The following is a 21,960-nucleotide window of genomic DNA, read 5'->3' as shown; positions in this document are numbered from 1 at the left end:
CACACTGGCGTGTGGAAATTATCCACGCCCGTGTGGAAATTCCGCACGGGCGCGCATACCGTCCACGCCCATGGAGTTGCCCGATTCCAGCCTTATTTAAAGCCGATTCAGCCCCGATTTTGGTATTCTTTTCTGCATCTTTTCCCCAACTTGCGAGAGGGCTTTTGCTAGGGTTTCGAGGGGTATTGGCCAAGGTTTTGGAGAGGTTCTATGGCTCCAACATTGTGATTCCATTAGGAAGAAGGTTGGTAGGGGAGCTTCGATCGAGGCGTATCCTATACCAGATGAAGGAATCCTTGGACGACGAGTAGAGGACTTTCCAGAAGACCATCGACACGACCATCGAGGGGGTTTCTTTATAGATTCATTGCTTTTACATTTGATTTCTTTGATTGTACTTAGCTCAATGGAGAGCTAAACCCCTAGTGGGTACTTGGGTGATTGTGAACCCTAGGATGTATTCATTTTATTGAACTTCTTTATTATGCTTTTAATAAATTGATGCTTATTGTGAGTTCCAACCTTGAATGCTTGATTGTATGAACATTTCCCCTAGAGTGACACTAGGGTTGAGAGTTCTTGTTGGTAACCTTGTCGGGTGAGTGACACACCACGAGCGTTAGACAAAAGCTAGGTTGGAGAGGGTTGAGAGGGTGAGTCGAGAGTGCAGTGAGTGTCCCCTTTCCCTCCGACGTGATAGATTCTTCCTCCGTTCCTCGAGTTCTTTGCGGCCATAATAGAGTGAATGGTCTAAGGGATGAACCTCCGTTGAGCCCCTAGTTGCACGTGCAATGGAGTGAAGCGTTGAGGTGATCTTAGTATCTAGGGGCTTAATTGTGGCTAGGGACCTTCCACTCGGACCAAAGGGTTAGGGTCTAAATCTAGGAAGAGATTTATCATTTGGAATCCTTAGAGCTCATTGCAACTCTATGCGAAAGTGCGAGGTGTTGAGATTGTTCGATTTCTCCTCTGGGACATGTATAGAGTTAGGCATAGTTGACCTTAGATTTGGGACTATGTATGTAAGGATTTCCATGACTCACCATTGCATTGATTAGGAATCATAATAGAGAGTTCTTGCACTTGAAGTGATTATCCTAGGTGAAACATCATCCGAGTACCCCATCTTTATCTATTGCCTTGCCTCATCCTTACTTTTGCACTCTTACTTGTTGCTTTTAATTTCTGAGAATTGAATCATTACCACACTTATCATTGTTGATACAACACATAGCTAAGAACCGAATTAAGTGTCTTTACTCCCTACTCCCTGTGGATTCGACCCCGCTCATCCGGGATTATAACTTCGACAAACCCATGCACTTGGGGGATATAAGCAAGGGGAACTTGTCAAGGATGCACTTCAGTTACAAAAAGTATTAGCTAACTTTATTGAAGCATCCGATGTCTGTTTCCCAAATATTTAGACAACACTAAGATGTCATGAAATCTCCTTTAAAAACCTTGAGCATCAACTAGGAGGGATACTTAACACAATCTCCAAGGAACTAGAAGTATTTACGCAAGAAATTCAAATTCCTTATAGAGATGATGTGGTAGGTAACGGCGGTGAAAATGTGGGGCAGAACAAGTATGATGTCATAGAGATTGAAGGATGCAAGAAGAACCTTTTTGGTTTAAGAGAAGTAGCTATGCAACAAAATGCTCCACTCAAGCAAATAGATTTTTGGTTTAAGAGAAGTAGCTATGCAATCTCTAGCATGGAGGGCACACTCTTTTCCAGCCTCCGTGTGGTAAGTGCAGGTATGTCAAGCTTAGTGATGTAAAACAAGCACTTTTTTGAGAGGAAACCCAAGTCTTTACTACTTTTTTAGGTTTTCATTTAGCACTTGCATGAATAAGAACCTTTAGGGTTGGTGTCACTTTGAGAACATGGAGAACAATCCAAGGGAACATGTGAAAGCCATCACTTTGAGAAGTGGTCGTGAAGTTGAGATTAGACTCCCTATTGAGAAGACAAATATTGAGTCACCCAAGGTCATAGAGATTGAGGAGAGAGCCAAAGAGAAGGAGGTGGCACCCCCCACCTTACAAGCCAAGAATACCTTACCCTTCAAGATTGAGGAACGACCAAAATGATGAGCAATACAAGAAGTACTTGGGTCTAGTCAAGCAATTGCACATCAACATCCCATTTGTGGAAGCGTGTCTCAAATATCTCGCTATGCAAAGTTTCTCAAGGACCTCTTGACCAACAAGAGGAAGTTAGAGGAGAGTGCATCTATGATTCTAGATGCTTCATGTTCAGCGGTGTTTCAAAAGAATATGATGAACAAGAAGAAAGGCCCCAGAAGCTTCATCATTCCATGTAATATTGGTAATTTAGGTGAAGAGAAGGCATTGGCAGATTCAGGGGCTGGCATTAACGTTATGCCTAACACATTCGTTCAGAAGCTAGGCTTGGAAGAGTCTAGACCCACTCAGATGACACTTCAATTGGCCGACCGATCCATTAGACATCTGAGGGGTATCATTGAAGACATACTTGTGAAATTGACAAGTACATGTTTCCTGTGGACTTTCTTGTGTTGGATGTTCATAAGGATGTCGAGGTTCATTAATACTTGGGAGGCCATTCTTCTGCACTTCTAAGCCTCTCATTGACATGGACGGTGGGGAATTGACATTAAGAGTTGGTGATGACACTTTGATGACACTTTGTATTTTCTTGACACCACTAATGTGTTAGTCGATGAATATGTGTAGGCAATTATGTGTCCGGACCCATTTGAGGGATTGTTAGATCAATAAGTGGAGAATGAAGAAGTCCTATCACTTAGCCTAGAGGATAAGTTGCAACCTACCCGGGAGTCATGAAGAGGATGATTGAAAACTTGAAAAGATCAAGGAGATGTCATAAGAAGTGCCCCAATGCTAATGGGGATGCGCATGCATGGAGTAAGGGTGACGAACCCTTGTGTGGTAACAAACACGACAACTCCCCCTCTACCTGAAAGCAATTGTGTTCATCATGCTTTCAAGTTGTAGGTAAGAGAGCAACCTTCATTCATAAACCTCCATGAGGTAAGGTCAGGTATATCAAGCTTAGTGACATTAAACAAGCACTTTTTGGGAGACAACCCAAGCGTTTACTATTTTTTGAGTTTTTAGTTTAGTATTTGCATGAATAAGAGCTTTAGTATTGGTGTATTGAACTTTACATGCTATTGTGGCATTTTTCTTGTGGATTGTTAGTGTTTTAGTGTGCTTCATTGTGATTGCCAAGGTTTCTAGGTCGTTTGAGCAAGTTTTCATAATTCTTTGAATTATGTTTCAATGTATAGGTAGTTTTTATATGTGTATAAGTGTTGTAGAAATTTTTCTACAAAGTCTGTAATTTTTCAGAGTTATCCAGAGAAGACACACGGCTGTGTAGAATTTGCCACGGCTGTGAGTTTTGCAATGACAAAGAGCAACCACAACTATGCCAATCCACACATTAAGTTTTAACTAGGCAACTGTGCAAATCAACTCATCAAGTATGCCAACACGAGAGTAAACAAAAGAACATAGTAGAACAAAAGAGTAAAAGTGTTTTTAGCATCCAAAGTACAAAGTTCGCACCCCGGGGCACCGTGGCCAGTTAGCCACTCATGGGTGGGTACAACATGGAGGAAATAAAATTAGATCTAGAAAAAGAAGACATGACTCCCTTCTATTTGAGATTTGCCTCCAATGCCGAGTTCCTTGTGCCTCCAACTTGATCCTATTACCTTAGAAGATGTGGATAAGCTTCATCTTCGCCCTCATCAAAGTCCTCCCAGTGGAGAAAAAGATCCCTGAACAAAGTTGAAGAGGAAACCATAAAAACTGGAGTTATAAAGAGGAATTTCAGGCTTGACATGGTCTGCACATGATCATGTCCCAGACCATGTCATGTTGGGAGAGAGTTGATAGGAAAAAAGTGTCTTTGCCTGGGAAGTTCCGTGGAAGGGACACAATTGTGTCATGACCATGCAACACTGTGACACGATCATGTCGTGGGCACCCAACTTGTGTCATTAATTCTTCAGTAAACTCACCCATGGCCTGGGATTTTCGGGTCATTGACACAATCGTATCCTAACCATGTCAAGCTTGCACATTCTTCAACCCAGAATTCTCGCTAGATCAACAAATGGCTGAGAACTTCAGGGGGTATGACACGAGCGTGTCCTGCCCGTGTCAAGCTTGAACACTTGAACTCCTATTGAATATTTTCATCCCGAATTTGCTCCATATTATATTGAGCCCCTAATTTTTACACATATGGCAAAAATACCCATAATAGCACTCATAATGTATAAAAGTAAACTTGAAAACAAGCAAAATGATAACTTTAGGGTATTGAAACATGTATATAAAGTGCACTCATCAAATACCCCCACACTTGCATTGTTGGTTGTCCTCAAGCGACCATCAAACATTCAATAACAAAGGAGATGAGTACAATATTTCTGAGCTCAGGGTAAAGGTGATACAAGTTTTAAACCAAGTAGGGATACGGGTGTTAGTAAAGATATGAATGCACAAAAACGACGATACTCCCACTTCCAAAACCTAGTGCGTGTGTGTACAAAACCCTACTCATGCTCCCCACAGTGAACATTATTTACACGACAATAAATGCAAGGGTAGTAGCTTCATACACCCTAGAGGTAGCCTTCTCCCCTAGTAGGTCATCAAATGTACATTTGTGATGACCAAAATTTGACTACTCAAGAGTGGCTTTCACTCTTCTAAGGTGATAGCTCTTTCTACCATCTTTTTCACACAAGTAACTTTACAAGATCATTGGTAGGGCATTCCAACAAGGAATCCAACTTTCCAATTTTTTTTTTTGAACAAACATGTTGAACCACAAGTAGGAAAAAGTGACAAGAGTTTTCAGTTGAGGAAGTAGAAGTAAGTCGTAAGTTCACTATAATGGTTACTAACACACACTTGTCCCAATAAGTTTAAACATCACCCATTAACTAATCATAGATCATCATGAACAAGACACTCATCACCCATACAAGCATGCAACCTTCCCCTATACTTGAAAGTTACATTATCCTCAGTGTAAATAAATCATGCGATGATATGAGGAGAAATGCAAGGAAAATGGTGAAGCGACTACCCTAAATAGAGAATTAAATTGTCTCACTGACCTATGGTATTCCCACAAGGCAAACACAGAGAGTGATGGTGCCTCTCTCATGTGTTGCTAACTCCAAGAAACCATAAATTCCCTGAGAGACAAATTGCGACACAAGATGTGCAAAATCAGTAATAGGATAAAAGGCAAAAACTATAAATTTAAACAAACCAAAATGCCAGTACCGAAGGGGACTCTCCTGGCGGATTGAACTACAAAGCAAACGACAAAAAGATAAAATGACAGCAAATACATAAAGAGATAAAAGGATCGCTGAATCAAGAGGCGTCGATCTCTGCATCAGTGGCATCTCCAGAAGCTGCATCAAATAGAGTGATAGAGGTATCAGGCAATCCTAGATCGGCGGTGTCCACACCAATGTGTCAAGTAGAATGCGTAGGGGAGATAGGCTCCAGTGATACCCGTACCCCCAAATACACGGCGATGTGCACCACGTGCCGCTGTAGCCACTCAAACCTAATAGAAGAACAGAAAATCAGACCAGAGGTGGTAGGTCGTGGGTAAGGAGATGTGGCAAGAGGTGGCTCAGGGGTAGAATTAGAATTGGGGCCGGTAGTGTCCATAGCAGACTACTCCTCAGGCAAAGTGGTACGGTACTCAATTCCCCGAACAGTCGTGACCCTATGAACCAATCTCATCGAGCGAAGTGTCTCGAGGGTCATAGGTGCCACACCTCCGACGACACACATCTTATTAGTCCCCTGGAGCGGGCCTATGTGGCGGACAAGTCGAGTAATATATAGGCCAAAGAAGAATGCACCCACACATGGAGATGCCCTCCGACGGGAGATGGACACAGCAATCTTGTATGGAAAATGCAAATGAAATCCGTCAACCATGCTTAGTAGAAAGTTGAAATCTCACGAGCTAACAACACCAGTGCTGTCACTGCGGCCTATCAAAGTATGATTAAGCAGGAAATAAATGTAGCCCAATGTGAGGGAGTGGAGGGCGGTAGCCTTGGTATGACATAGATCATAGGTGCGCAAAGAGCTCAATCGTCGCCAAGCATTACAAAGGGGCTTCCCTACCTGTCTGGAGATAAGCAAAGCATCATAGGCAGGGGTGCGAATGAACTCAGGCTCATACAATACAGTACACCAAAGATATGAAACTGAATGTAATCTTCACGGTGAAATGCAATCGTACCACGAGCTAATTCAAAAGTGAACAACACCTCGAGTGCCAGCTACTCATAGGTGTTGTCAGTGATTTGAAACAACTATCTACACCCAGCACGTAATAAATACCGCACTTCAACCTCAAGCCTGATCTCTCCCAGGATGACCAAATCGATTTCTCTCAATTCACCAAAATGCTGACGAGACAGACAGACATATCTCTCGATATGGACCTGAGCATAGAGCCTGGGCCAATACTGCCTGCCAGATGATAAGGCGTCAGTCCTAGGTCTCTTATAAGACCTAGTGACACTGTTCTTCCTCAATATTAGCTACAAAGAAAAAGTACAACAATTCATTCCAAAAGACAAAAATTCAGGCCGAACACGGTCGCGCTAGGGTTACAGTGACCGTGTCAAAGTGAGAGCCAAAGAGAAATTCACCAGCAACATGATCGTGTCATGACTGACACGATCATGTCAGCGTTGGTCATCATCCCCCAAAGAGGACTCTAATGCTTAACCATGATGTGGCTGATGGACCAAGCGACAATGAGTGCAACAAACAAATATCAATCACAGTGAAATGTACAACCCCACACTTTCGACACGAAATATGCGTAAGAAAACAATGACAACTTACCCAAGATCAAAGGCACAAACAAGAGAAGAGAAGATGTTAACGAGGTGAACTTTTGAGTGAAATTACAATCGAGTGAACCGCGCTAAAAAAAGGAATGGAAAAAGGAAGTGTCAGGTGATTCAACGGAAAGGGGTGTAGTGAAGGAACACGGCCGCCGGCGTTAGGGTTTTTAAAGTGAAATGTTATAGCCAAAGGGTTGCGTCCCATGCACGCCCTTGACACATGTGTGTCGAGTCGCGGGACTAGGACAGGAAAGTCTAGGGTGACACGATCGTGTCCCTGAGGGTGCTAGTCTCCCCAAAAATCCCAGGAGATTAACAGAATGAACAATCTCGCACTGACACGATCATGCAAGGAGCACATTAAGCGTGTCTCACCCTGACACGATTGTGTTAAGCCTGTGTCTGCCCTTAAATATTACCAAGACATCCTTCTAGTGACACACACATGAGCGTGGCCCGCCCCTACTTGTCCTGGAATTCTTCAGAGTGAGGATTCTTCCTTCTAAAGTGAACAATAAAGCATACGGCCACACACAAAATGCAAATCGGCATGGAGATCAAATAAAAGAAATCACGACAATCATAAGAACTTGAGTGAGAGAGCAGATGACATGAGTTTAGGAAACAGCTATCCCAAAACAAAATGAAAAACAAAAATGACTAAAACTACAAAACAAACAACTTAGGTTGCCTCCTAAGAAGCACTTGTTGAATGTCACTAACTTGACGTACTTGTTGCGCGCTCGTGGAGGTTCATGAAATGGAGACCTTTTTCGACCACCTGAGAAACAATTGCAAACATAGGAAGGCAACGTGTTAATTAACTGGATCTCACCAAATATCTGAGTGCCAATATAATTGGGGATACGCGGCTCAGATGGAGAAGTGGGTGCCTTTTCTTCTTGCATGTCACCTTCTTCCACCATTTCCTCGCCTGGGAGATCTGCTTCTCAGGTGGCTCGGAGTCTGTGTCGACTAACATTTCTAGACTTTGGGCCTCCTCAATTGTCACTTCAGGTGCATCATCATCAAATGGGATATCCTCTAAAAGGTCAATAAGTTTATCCTTCAAAAATGCCTCCTGTACAAAATCAAAAATGGCCTCATCAACCACATTAACAAAATAAGACATGTCATCAAAGTCCATTGTGTGTCACATGGAGTCACGAAGCCTAAATGTGTCTCTTGGTCACCAGCTTGGAGAGTCATACGGCCGTTGTTTACATCAATAAGGGCTTTGAACATTTCAAAGAATGGTCATCTGAAAATTAATGGCACTTCCACCTTGTCATCAATGTCCAAGATAACAATGTCCACTGGGAATATGAATTTGTCTACCTTGACCAAAACGTCTTCTATTATGCCCCTTGGTCTTTGGGTGGATCGGTCTGCCAGCTAGAGAGTCATGTTCGTAGGGTTGGGCTCCCCAGCACTTAAACTCTGAAGAATTCTATACGGCATCAAATTAATGCTTGCCCCAAGATCGACAAGCGCCTTCTCATCGACCAAACCACCAATTGTTCATGGAACAATAAAGCCTCCTGGATCCTTCTCTTTCTTGGTGAGTTTGTTGCACAGCAGTGCAGAACACTTCTCACCAATTGTCATAGAAGATTTGTCCTCCAATTTATTCTTGTTGGTGATTAATTCCTTCATAAAATTAGTATATCTCAGTATCCAAGCAATAACTTCTGCAAATGGGACATTAATGTGCAAAGTCTTGAACATGTCGAGTAACTTTTTGTACTACTCATCAAGTTGGTCTTTCTTTACCTTGGAGGGGAAAGGAAGTTTTTGCTGTATACTGAAATTGAAGAATTATTCTGTGGGGCATTATCTATTTCACTGACCATAATGGGTTCAGAAACTAATGGCTCAGGTTCCTTATCAACAGGATCTTGGAGTTGCTTCCCACTTCTTAAGGACACACCCTTCAAAGATTCTCATGGGTTACCCATAGTGTTGCTCGTGGTGGATCCCCGTTAGTCTCTCCTCTAGTAACTTGGAAATTTGAGCTACTTGATGTTCCAAGTTCCGCCCGGTTGCATTTGTGCTCCTAATCATCTCTTCATGATCAGCAAATCAGGTCTCGGCACTCTTGATGAACTTGGTCATTAAAGTTGTCAGATCATTAGAAAACTTTGAAAAGGATGAAGGTTGTGACTGTGGTGCAACTTGAGATGGAGGTTTATACTACTACTATACTACCTGACCTTGTCTCAGCTGACTCCACGAAAAAATTAGATGATTCCTCCATCGAGCATTATAAGTGTTGCCATATGGATTATTCTGATAACGACAATTCTGACTAAGAAAATCCACTTGCTCAATTTACTCTACACTAACATCAGCTGTAGATAGGAAACATGAATGACATGAGTGGCCAGAATTATCATGAATAGGCACCGAACTTAAAGATGGAGATTGCATGTTGCCTAACCTCTTTGATATTGCTTCAACCTGTACTATAGGAGTTGTGATGACATCCACTTAATAGATACTGGCGGATTTCATTGGTTTGTTCCTTTTAGAACTCGATTGATACCCATTGTTTGCCATCTCTTCAATCATCTTTTGTCCATCTCTAGTTTGCTTGTTACATAATGAACCCCCGGTGGCTGCATCAAGCATCCATTTGGTAGAAGTGTTCAGTCCATTATAAAAAATTTGGATTTGCATCCACTCTACAATTCCATGATGCGGGCATTTCCTTAACATCTCTTTATACGTTTCCCAAGTCTCATACAATGATTTAGACTCAAATTGACGAAAAGAAGAGATATCGCTTTTGAGCTTAGTGATCCTTGCAGGAGGAAAGTATCTGGCAACAAATACCTCAGAAACCTGATTCCATGTTGTGAGAGCCCTAAGTAGAAAGGAATTTAGCCACTGCTTGGCCCTTCCTCCATGTTGTGGAAAACGTCTTAGGCAGACTGCCTCCTCAGAGACGCTGCTCGCCTTATATGTGTCGCAGATCTCCAAGAAATTTTTGAGGTGCTCATATGTGTCTTCATCCTAAACCCGTCAAACTAACACATCTGTTACACCAACTGGATGAAATTCGGCTTTAGCTAAAATTATTTGCAGCAACAGGGGGGCGAACAATGCTTGAACCAACCCCCTCAAGATTTGGACGTGTGAAATCTGAGAAACTTTGTGGGTGATTACCATGCATTTCTTCATCCCTATGCACTTCAACACTAATTTCAATAGATACTTTATCGCTCAAATTAATTTGATGTAATATTCTTCTGAAAGTTCTCTCTACTTCTAGATTAGGGATAACTAGTGGGGTCGATTTGCTCCGACGGGTCATGCACTTATACCTATGCTTAATAGATGAAACAATGTAAGCTCAAAGAAATTTGAAGTGAAGCAAGAAAATAAAGATAAAATAAAGAACACAATGAGAAAAAAAGAAGGTATACACAGGTATGCACACTATAGACAAACTAGAAAACCAGATCATAGGCTTTCTTAATAGTTGCGAGTCCCTGGCAACGACGCCAAAAACTTGATGCGTTCTCCGCAAGTATACGGGTCACACACAAGTAGTAAAAAGGTACGTCGTGAGGGATAGGGTTGTCGAACCTCAAGGATTGGACTAAAAATACTTGCTTAGTTCTAATCTCTATTGAAAAAAGAATAGGAGATGGAATTGGATAAAATAAGAGAAAAGACAAACAATGGAGATAAAGGCAATCAGATCAAGTGTCCACAGAAGAGATCAGTTTCTTCGGATGTTCACTTGCTCCTATATGCCTTAGAAGATGTAGACAAGCTTGATCTTCGCCCTCATCAAAGTCATCCCGGTGGAGAAAAAGATCCCTGAACAAAGATGAAGAGGAAACCCTAAAAACTAGAGTTATAAAGAGGAATTTCGAGCTTGACAAGGTCTGCAAATGATCATGTGCCAGACCGTGTCATGTCGGGAGAGAGTTGAGTGAAAAAGAGTGTCTTTGCATGGGAAGCTCCATGGAAGGGACATGATCGTGTCATGACCGTGCAACGCTATGACACGATCGTGTCATGAGGACCCAGCTCGTGTCAGTTTTTCTTCAATAAAGTCACACATGGCCTAGGCTTTTTAGGGTTATTGACACGATCGTTGACAAAGCCCTTTGCGTGTGACCCGATCGTGCACAGGTTTGTCAAAGTAATAAATTCCCAAGTGAGTGGGGTATCTTATCCATAGGGAATAGTGATCAGAAACACGAAGATTACTATTTAACTATGATGAAGATGAATCAATTATAGTGTGAATAAAATTGATGTTAAAAGAACTAAAAGAAATAAGAAAGGGAGGCACAATAAAATGAGAGGAAAGGCAATTTATAGAAAGTGGGGCACTCGGACATTGCTCCCCTAGGACTATTGCTTTAAGTTCAAGACCAACTGTTATGTCTCCTAACTGATACTCATTGTAATTCTATACGAGTTCGAGGTTGAGAAGTTATTCAATTTCTCCTGCAGGACATGTATAGAGTTAGGCATAGTTAGCCTTAGAGATTTGGGACCATGTATTTAAGGATCTCCACAACTTATGATTACATCAGTTAGAAAGTATAATAGAGGGTTCTTGCACTTGAAATGATTGTCTGAGGCGGAACAATATCCGGGTACCCCATTTATATCGATTGCCTTACCTTCTCCTATACTTGTGCTATCTTTCTTGTTCTTTTACTTTTGTTATTCCACATCTTATCACACATATCACTATTCATCTTTCATGTAGTTAAGAAATAATTTAATTGTTTTTACTCTCTACTCCCTATAGATACGATACCCCACTTATCTGGGATTTTATTACTTCAACAAAACCGTGCACATGCGGGACATACGCAAGGGGTGTTGTCAGAAACCCAAGCACAAACCTCAGAAGGAGGGTATGTATTTTCACTGCAATGAAGGTGGTCATTGGAAGAGAAACTGTCCACTCTACTTGGAAGAGTTAAAGAAAGGAGGCAAGACCTCGACTTTTGGTATCTATACGAGGCTTCATTATGACTAGGTGTCTTTCGCCTGGACCAAAGGGTTAGATCTATTTTAGGGAATAGGATTTATTACTTGGAATCTCGAGAGCCTAAAGCAACCTAGAACAGTGTGAGGCATTGAGGCTGAGAGATTTCTCCACTTGGTATAGTGTATGGTTAGTCACAGTTGACCTTAAGTTTTGGAACCGTGTGTTTATGGATCTCCACTACTCATTAAGCATTAGTTAGGGAACATAATCATTGGTATTGCACTTGAAACAATAGTCGTATGGTGAGCAATGTCTGGGTACCCCATTTATCATCGGTTGTCTCTGTAATATTTCATTTGTGCCTCCTTCTTCTTTTCTTATTTCTATTTGCATTGATTTTTATTCACTTCAATGTCGATTCATCTTCATTCTAGTTAAATAGCAATCTTTGTGTTTCTAATTACTATTCCCTATGGATTCGACTACACACTCACAGGGTTAAATTACTTCGATAAACCCGTGCACTTGCGGTACATATGCAAAAGGACGTTTGTCAAGTTTTTGGCGCCATTGTTGGGCAATAGGCTTTTTAGAAGCACTTTGCACTTTGCTATTTTAACTATTGAACATTTATTCTATTTCACACTTTCTTATTCTTCCATTGTTCTAATTTGTTTTTCTTTCTTTGGTTGTAGCTCCTGGTTATGACTCGACATAACCCTTTGATATTAGTTGAAGGTGATCCTGAACTTCAACAAACACTTTGTAGAAGGGGTAAAGAACCTGTTTAAGAACAGACAAATCAAGCTGAAGTAGAAGGTGAAAGAATAGCTATGACAAAACAGAATGAGCAGCAGAGGAGACTGTCCGATTATGCCGCACCCGCAGTTCTTGGCACACGATCTAGCATTGTGCGGCCACCGATCACATGTCAGAATTTTGAGCTCAAGGCAACATTCATCCAGATGTTACAGCAATCGGCACAGTTTAATGGTTTGGCCGATGAGGATCCAAACAATCACATAGAGAACTTCTTGGAAGTGTGTGACACACTCAAGGTCATGGTGTTGCGGATGATGCTTTCAATTTGAGGGCCTGCCCATTTTCCTTGAAAGGGAGAGCGAAGCAATGGTTATATTCACTACTTAGAGCATCGATCACTAAATGGGAGGAGATGGTAGAAGCTTTTTTTTCTCAATATTTCCCTCTTGGAAAATCTGCAAAGCTTAGGAATGAAATAACCTCTTTTGTTCAAATGGAATTGGAGTCTCTATTTCAGACATGGGATAGGTTCAATGAGCTCCTGCGGAAATATCCTCAACATGGGTTCCCTGAGTGGATGATCATTCAGACTTTCTATAATGGGTTAAACCCGAGCACAAGATAGTTACTCGATGCTGTAGTAAGAGGTACCATAGGGAGCATGACCCAGAAGAAGCACAACTTCTCATTAAAGAAATAGCTATGAACAGTTATCACACGTCCATATATGGGTGTAAACTACAAGTGCACGGGTGTCGAAGTAATAATCCCAGATGAGTGGGTGTCGTATCCACAAAGAGTAAGGAATAAAGACACTTAAGTTGTTTCTTAACTAATGTGGAAGATGAATAGTGATAAGTGTGACAAAATATGAAATAACAAAAATAAAAGCAACAAGATAGAGAGCACAGGCAAAGGAGAAGGTAAAGAAATTGATAAAGATGGGGTGAAAGAACCCTCTATTATACTTCCTAATTAATGCAACAATGAGTCGTGGAAATCCTTAATTACATGATCCAAAATCTATGGTCAACCATGCCTAACTCTATACATGTCCCGGAGGAGAGATTGAATAACCTCTCAACCTCGCACTAGCATAGAATTGCAATGAGCTATAAGGATTTCAAGTGATAACCCCTATTCCTATGTATAGACCTAACCCTTTGGTCCAGGTGCAAGATTCCTAGCCACAATTAAGCCTTAGGTGCTAAAATCACTTCAACGCTTCACTCCGTTGCACTCGCAACTAAGCCCCAGTGGAAGGTCATCCCTTAGCCCATTCACTCTACTATGGCCGCAAAGAACTCTTTGAATGTGGAGGTAGGATAGATCACACCGGGGGGGAAAGAGGATGCTACGCTACATCTCGACTCACCCTCTCAACCCTCTCTAATCTAGCTTTGTCTAACTCTAATGGTGTGTCACTCACTCACAAGAATTACCAACAAGAACTCTCAATCCCAGGGTCACTATAGGGGAGTATTCATACAATCAAGTCTCCAAGATTGGAACTCACAATAATCATCAATTAATTGAAAGCATAATAAGGAGATTCAATGAAACGAATGCATCCTAGGGTTCACAAATACCCAAGTACCCACTAGATGTTTAACTCTCCATGGACCTATATACAATCAATAAAATCGAATGTAAAAATAAAACATCCATAGAAAACCCCCTCGTTAGTCGTGGCGATGGTCTTGTAGAGATTCCTCTACTCATCGTAAGGGTCCCTTTGTCCGGCCTAGGATACACCTTGCCGGATTGGTGCCGACGAAAGCTCTCCCACTAACCTTCTTCCAAACGGCATGCGATATCGGAGCCGTAGAACCTATCCAAAACCCTAGCCAACACCTCTCAAAACCCTAGCCGCCACCCTCTCTCAAGTTGGGGAAAAGATTGAGAAAAGAATGCTGAAATCGAGGCTGAAATCAGCTTTTAATGGGCTGGAATCAGGAATCCACATGCCCATGTGGGCATCCCTGTGGATTTTCCACACGGGCGTGTGGAATTTCCACACGCCCGTGTGGATTCTCTGTTTTCCTATTTTCTTGGCCAGCTATAAACAGTGCTGCTACAGTATCTTTACTGCAGTGCTTTCTATAGTACCCTGCTACAAAACCGGCATGAAATACTCCCGAATCCATACTTTCATTGAGGTAATGCAAATGGGTACACTTTTACGTCGTGGATCGCCTTGGTTCTTCAATAATGGACATGTTGGTGGAGATCTTGTTCTATATGCACAAGTCAAAATGCTTGAATGTGATTGCCCTTGTGCCCCTCTGAATGGTTGTGCTAACTCGAGTACGAGGATGTTGCCACAGATTCCTACATTTGGAACCCGACCTATGTCTTCGCATTTGAACCTTAGCAAGATTTCCTCCAAATTAGTGCATTACAACCCACATTGGCTTCTTTCTCTCAAAATTGGCCTCACAACCCTACCTGTATAAAAGTAACATAAATACACCCAAATTAGCATTAAAACCCAAGAAAATTAATGCTCAACACAAGGAAAGAACTCTTTGTATTCTTATTGCACAAGGACTTATCAAGTTATCAGTGGAATACAAGAGATAGTAAGAAAGTAGCTGGACTTCATAAGATTGACACAGTTACCTCATTGGTAGCCTATGTGGAGTCTTGGAGCAAGAAGTTAGACACTCTAACTTCTAATAGAGTGGCGGCTGTAACTAGTTGCACAGGGTGTGGGGAGGAAATGGTCCATCTGACTGCCTAATATCCATTGGTTGTAGATCCTCAGTAGAACAAGTGGATTTTGTGGGTAATACAATAAGAAATCAAGGCAATCCATATAGCAACACCTACAATTCAGGTTGGAGGAGCCACCAGAATCTTTCATACAGTAATCAAGGGCAACAAAAATCCATGGCAACACCCAGTTTCCAACAACAACAACAAGAAGTCCTGAACATGGAGAACCGAGTTTCAGGGTTGAAAAACCGGATGGCCAATCTAGAGAAGGCTTTAACCAAGTTCATCCAATCATTGGATACAAGATTTCAATCGGTTGAAGCCACACTTCGCGACCACACCGCATAATCACACAACTTGGTGAATCAAGTGGGGCAAATTTCAAAGTCTCTATCGGAGAGACCTCAAGGGTGTTTACCTAGCAACACCGAAACCAATATGAGAGAACATGTGAAGGTGATCACTTTGAGAAGTGGTCGTGAGGTTGAAGATAGAACTCCTAGTGAGAAGACAAATATAGAAGCACATGAGGTCTTCGAGGTTGAGGAGAGCACTAAAGGAAAGGAGATGGTAGCCCCACCATACAAGCCAAGAATCCTTTATCCTTCAAGATTGAAGAATGACCAAAATGATGAGCAATAAAAGAAGTTCTTGGGTCTATTAGAGCAGTTGCAGATCAACATTTTTTTTGTGGAGGCATTGTCTCAAATGCCTCGTTATGCAAAGTTTCTGAAGGACCACTTGACCAATAAAAGGAAGTTGGAGGAGAGTGTATCTATGATTCTAGATGTTTCATGTTCGACGGTGTTGCAAAAAAATATGCCAAATAAGAAGAAGGACCCCGGAAGCTTCATCATTCCGTGCAACATTGGTAATTTAGGTGAAGAGAAGGCATTGGCAGACTCAGGGGCTAGTATTAACATCATGCTTTATACTTTCTTCCAAAAGCTAGGCTTGGGAGAGCCTAGGACCACTCGGATGACATTACAATTGCCTGACTGAATGGTGAGACAACCGAGGGGCATCATCTAAGACGTACTTGTGAAGGTTGGCAAGTACATATTTCCTGTGGAGTTTGTACTGTTGGATGTTAATGAGGACGTCAATGTTCCGCTGATACATGGGAGGCTGTTCATGCGTATTTCCAAGGCTCTTATAGACATGGGCCGCGGAGAGTTGACTTTATGAGTTGAGGATGACAAGCTTACATACCGCATCATCGAAGCCATAAGATATTCTCTAGACTTCGATGATATTCTTTATTTTGCTTGACACTACTGGTGAACTAATAGATGAATATGTGTAGGAAACGATGAATCTAGACCCACATGAAGGGGTGCTAGATCAAGGAGTGTTGAATGAAGAAGTCTTGATGCTTGGTCTACAAGAGAAGATGTAACCTACCCTTGGGATGATAAAGAGTGTGCTTAAAAAGATGAAGCGTAGAAGGAGACGTCACAAGAAACGCCACAAGGTTAATGGGGACATGCAAGAACGGAGTAAGGGTGACGAACCCTTATGTGGTAACAAACTCGATAACTCCTTCTCTACCTTCTAAAGATTATGTTCATCATACTTTCAGGTTATTGGTAAGAAGAAAACCTTCATCTATGAGCCCCCGTGAGGTAAGAAAAGGTACGTCAAGTTAAGTGATGTTAATTAAGCACTTCTTGGGAGGCAACCCAAGTTTTTACTATTTTTCTAGGTATTAGTTAGTGTTTGCATGAATAAGAGCTTAAGTGTTGGTGTTTTGATCTTTTACATGCTATTGCTGTGTTTTTCTGTTTGATTGTTGGTGTTTTAGTGTGCTTAAATGTGATTGGTGAAGTATCTTGGTCGTTTGAGTGTGTTTTTCACATTTCTCTTATTACTTGTGCATTGATAAATGCTTGAGTAGACATATTTTTATATATGTTTTACATGCATTGAGCATCATTTTTACTATGGTTTATGTCTCATATTGTGTATTTGGTGTTCTTTTATGCATATAGGTTGTGAATGCCTTGAAGAGTAAAAAGGAAGCAAAGATGGGCTATAAAGACATAATGTTGGGAGTTCTTGTTCAATTCAAGGACCAAGACACGAGAGGAGTTTATAAACGTGGAGATGTGTGCCAACTTCCAAGAAGATTCAAGTCAATTCACTAGTTGGAAGGCCACAAAGGCAGCCACATCTTCATGTTTCTTCTCTTTGTTAAGATTGCAAGACCTCTCAAAGATACATCGATGAAGAAAAGTTTTATAGCCTACCACATGGACGTGTGCCCAGACATGTGGCCTCAAGAGAAGAGTGATTGTACCGCGTTTTGTGGAAAGCACTGTAGCAAAATTACTGTCCACGCGCCCGCGTGAAAATTTCTGCAGCCCACGCGGTCGCGTGGAAAATCCACACGGGCGTATCAGGACACGTGACAGGCGTGATCTAAGGCCTATAAATAGTCGTTTTGCCCTATTCTTTCTCATCTTTTGTGCGGCTCTTGAGGGGTGAGACGGCTAGGGTTTGGAGAGGGGGTCTTTGCTGCTTTGGATGTGCTTTGTCACCGACTTTGATCGATTCCTCCTCCATCATAGCATCAATGAAGACACCGGTGAACCTAGCTTCGGAGTGGGTCTTTCAAGACGTCGAAGCTCTCCATCAAGGCCATCAGTTCATATATAAGGGGGTTTATTTCTATGGTTTTAATGTACTTTCATTTATTGATGGTGTGTTTTGTATGTTGCTCCATGGAGAGCTAAACCCCTAGAGGGTATTTGGGCTTGTGAACCCTAAGATTCTCATCTTTTGTGGATTTGCTTAGTGTTTCTATTTAATCTGAGTTTGATTAAGTTTTACTCTTGTATTCTCATTGCTTGCTTGTTTAATTAATCCTTGTGGTTGATTGGATTTGCATGATTTGTTACTTTGATGTGAGAGAGGTCTCCATTAGAGTTAGAACTTCAAGGTTAAAGAGGGTTGAGAGGGTGAGTCATGAGATAGTGGAGTGTCCCCTCTCCCTTCTGATTGAGTGTATTCTATCTCCGTTCCTTAAGCTCTATGCAACCATATTTGGTGTGAGGTGTGAGATTGAGAGATTTCTCTGCTGGGACCTTGTAGGGGGTTAGGATCCTTCACCGGGAATTAGGATTGGATCAATCTTTAGGAATCGGATACAACTCTTGGAATCCCTAGAGTGCTTTGCAGTCATATGTTGTGTGAGCTGTTGAGATTGAGCGATTTCTCCACCGGGACCTCGTAGGGGACTAGTATCGGTGATTGGGAGGCCAGATCTGATTATATTTAGATTTCCATGACTTAACTTACTCATCATAGAAACACTTTGCTTATTCGGTACCTAATACCTGAATCCTAGGGGGAGCATTGCCCGAATACCCCACTTTTACTGATTGAGATCTCCATCCATTTTACCCTTGCATATTTGTCTCCGGTATTCATTTCTTCGCACATTAGATCACCACACCTTTGAATTTATCATTAGGTTAGAAAGCAGAGAAGAAGTTGGTACTAGTAGCCCTGTTCCTTGTGGATTCGACTACCCACTCACCGGGGTAATTATTACTTCGACACCCGTGTACTTGCGGTTTACATGCATATTCAGACGCGTGTCATGCATATATAGGCAGGCTTTGAATGAGTGTAAATGTTCAGAAATTTTCTTCAAAGCCTATAATTTTTCTAAGTTATCCAGAGAAGACACACGGGCGTGTGGAATTTTCACACGGGCGTGTGTTTCATTCAGAGCTCATTCCGAGAGGACACAGGGGCATCTGTCTGCCCCCGTAAATGACCTTGTGACAATCACATGCCCAAGTTGAATTTACACACGGCCATGTGTTTCTTTGTAGAGGTTCAGAGATCTAACCCGAGAAGACACAGTGGCGTATGTCTACCTCTATGTTTAACCATATGAACTACACACAGGCATGGGTAACTTTCACACACCCGTGTGAATCCTTACAGAGAGTTCCCCTCTATCCTCAGAAGACACAGGGGCATGTGAATGCCCTTGTAAGTGGCCCTGTGAAGATCCATTACAACGCCCCTTGCATCTGACCCACAAGTGTATAGGTATGTCGAAGTAATAAATCCTAGGTGAGTGGGGTATCGTATCCACAGGGAATAAGGAATAGAAATACAAAGATTGCTACTTAACTAAGTGGAGATGAAATAATGATGTTGCCGATAAAGATCGATGCAAACGAACAAAAGAAAATAAGAATGAGAGGCATAATAAAATGAGAGGAAAGACAATCGACAAAAGTGGGGTACTCGGATATTGTTACTCGGATATTGTTCCTCCTTGGATTATTGCTTCAATTGCAAACCAACTATTATGCTTCCTAACTAATGCTTAATGAGTCATGGACATCCTTAAACACATGGTCTCAAACATAAGGTCAACCATGACCAACTCTACACTATGCCCTGGTAGAGAAATCAACCAGTCTGAACACCTCACACTGTGTAAAGTTATAAGAAACTCTAGAGATTCCAAGTGATAAATCCTATTCTTATATGTAGATCTAACCCTTTGGTCCAGGTGAAAGACCCCTAGTCACAATTAAGCCCCAGGTCTTAAAGTCACTTCAATGTTTCAATTTGTTGCTCATGCAACTAAGCCCCATTGGGGTTCATCCCTTAACCATTCACTCTATGTTGACGGCAAATAACTCTTGGAACGTGGAGGTAGGATAAATCACATCAGAGGGGAAAGGGGACTCTCCTCTATCTCTCGACTCACCCTCTCGACCTTTTCCAATCTTGCTTTGTCTAACCTGCATAGTGTGTCACTTACTAACAAAGATTACCAAGATGGACTCTTAACCCTAGTGCCACTCTAAGGGAGAAATCATTTAATAAGCATTCAAGATTGGAATTCAATTAAAGACATCAATTAAGAAAAACATAATAAAAGGTTAATGAAACAAATACATCCTAGGGTTCACAAATCCAAGTACCCACTAAGGAGTTTAGCTCTCCATGGAGCAAGATACAATTAATAATGAAATCAAAAGTAAAAGCATGTAATCCATAGGAAAACCCCCTCGGTATTCGTGTCAATGGTCATGTGAAGTAGCCTCGTCCTCTCCAGAGGTCCCCTTGTCAAGCCTAGGTCACACCTCGGTATTCGTGTCAATTAAGGAAAACATAATAATCAGTACTGACGAAAGCTTCCCCAATGACTACCTTCCAAGAGAAACATGGTGTCAAAGCCATAGAACCACTCCAAAAGACGTGCCAAAGCATCTCTAAACCCTAGTCGCCGACCTCCCAAAAGATGGAGAAAAGATAGAGGAAAGGATGAAAGATAGATCTTAAAATTGTGGCTGTTTATGGCTTTATATAGGCTAGAACCGGGAATCCACACGGGCGTGTGGAATTCTGATTTTTTGCGGGTTGTTCACACGGGCTGTTCATGGCTTTATATAGGCTAGAATCCACATGCAAATGTGACTGCCTTTGTGCCCCTCCAAACCATTGTAATCACTTGAGCGCTTGGATGTTGGCACACATTCATGTATATTCATTCACAACTTGTGTCTTCACATTTATTCACTCCAAGACTTAATCAACAAAGTACAATCATAATACAGTTTAGCTTCTTTCTTTAATATTTGGCTTCACAACCCTTCATACACAAAAGTTCACAAATACACATGCATTAGCGCTAAAACCAGATAAAAGTAATGCTCATAGTATGAAAAGACTACTTTGTATTACTAATACACAAGCATTTATCAATCCACGCCCGTGTGGAATTCTCAAATGGATGTGTGAAACACTTAGATGAATTTCTCGTGTGGACAGAGGAGCCACACGGGCATGTGGATGCCCATATGGGTCGGGCACATGGGCATGGGGAATTTTAACACGCCCATGTGAATGCATTCAGAGGTAAAGAATGCCACCCCGAGAGCACACAGGGCCGTGTGTCTACCCCTGTGAAGCTTCCTTGTAAAGTCTGAAGGGCATGGGTAATTTCCACACACCCGTGTGGATATACAAAATTAAAAAAGCTGCGAGTTTTCTTGATAATCTTCATGCGCCATTTCATTTTTACACTTCTCCACACCGAAAAAACACACTCTTGCACTCCCCCGAACTCTCACCTTCGATTTAGAGGGATTTTACTTGAGTTTTCTTGCTATTCTAAAGTTTTTCATCTTCATCTTGTCGATATGGCACCCTGGTCAAAAAAGAAAGCCGACAAGCGTCCACGCGAGCAATCCCTAAGCTAGAGAGTATGGGATTCGCTATTTTCGAGCACCAAGTCTGATTTGTGCAGATATCGAAGCTGAAGTTCGAGCAATCTCATTTTCCAGACACTATTATATTGAGAGATGCAATAGGGAGATGATTTAGCTAATGAGGTGGAGGAGCTTGTGTCAGTGGGTAGTTGGGAGAAGTTACTATTAATCAGGGAGACAGCTATCCTCACTTTGACACTCGAGGTGCTCTCATTATTCGAGTTTGATAGATCATATTTAGAATTTGATAGTATTGACACCATACAGTTCAGAGCATTTGAGCATCACTACCGTATGAGGCGTCACGCAGTATTTGGTCCATTTGGGCTTGTATGACGAGGCTTAC

The 21,960-nt window shown here is 41.7% G+C and overlaps 2 non-coding genes across 2 annotated transcripts; one reads left to right on the top strand and one right to left on the bottom strand.

Moving 5' to 3' along the window:
- The first annotated feature begins 9,615 nt into the window (after window positions 1-9,615).
- On the top strand, window positions 9,616-9,722 carry LOC120272893. Its single transcript, XR_005540426.1, has one exon. It is a non-coding gene; the product is annotated as a small nucleolar RNA R71 (small nucleolar RNA).
- A 3,389-nt stretch (window positions 9,723-13,111) lies between these two features.
- LOC120272882 lies at window positions 13,112-13,218 on the bottom strand. Its single transcript, XR_005540415.1, has one exon. It is a non-coding gene; the product is annotated as a small nucleolar RNA R71 (small nucleolar RNA).
- Window positions 13,219-21,960: the final 8,742 nt, after the last annotated feature.

This window comes from Dioscorea cayenensis, chromosome 11, assembly GCF_009730915.1.
Source record: "Dioscorea cayenensis subsp. rotundata cultivar TDr96_F1 chromosome 11, TDr96_F1_v2_PseudoChromosome.rev07_lg8_w22 25.fasta, whole genome shotgun sequence".
NCBI lineage: Eukaryota > Viridiplantae > Streptophyta > Magnoliopsida > Dioscoreales > Dioscoreaceae > Dioscorea > Dioscorea cayenensis.
Note: the sequence above shows the minus strand (reverse complement) of the source record. Positions and strands in the feature narration are given on the sequence as shown.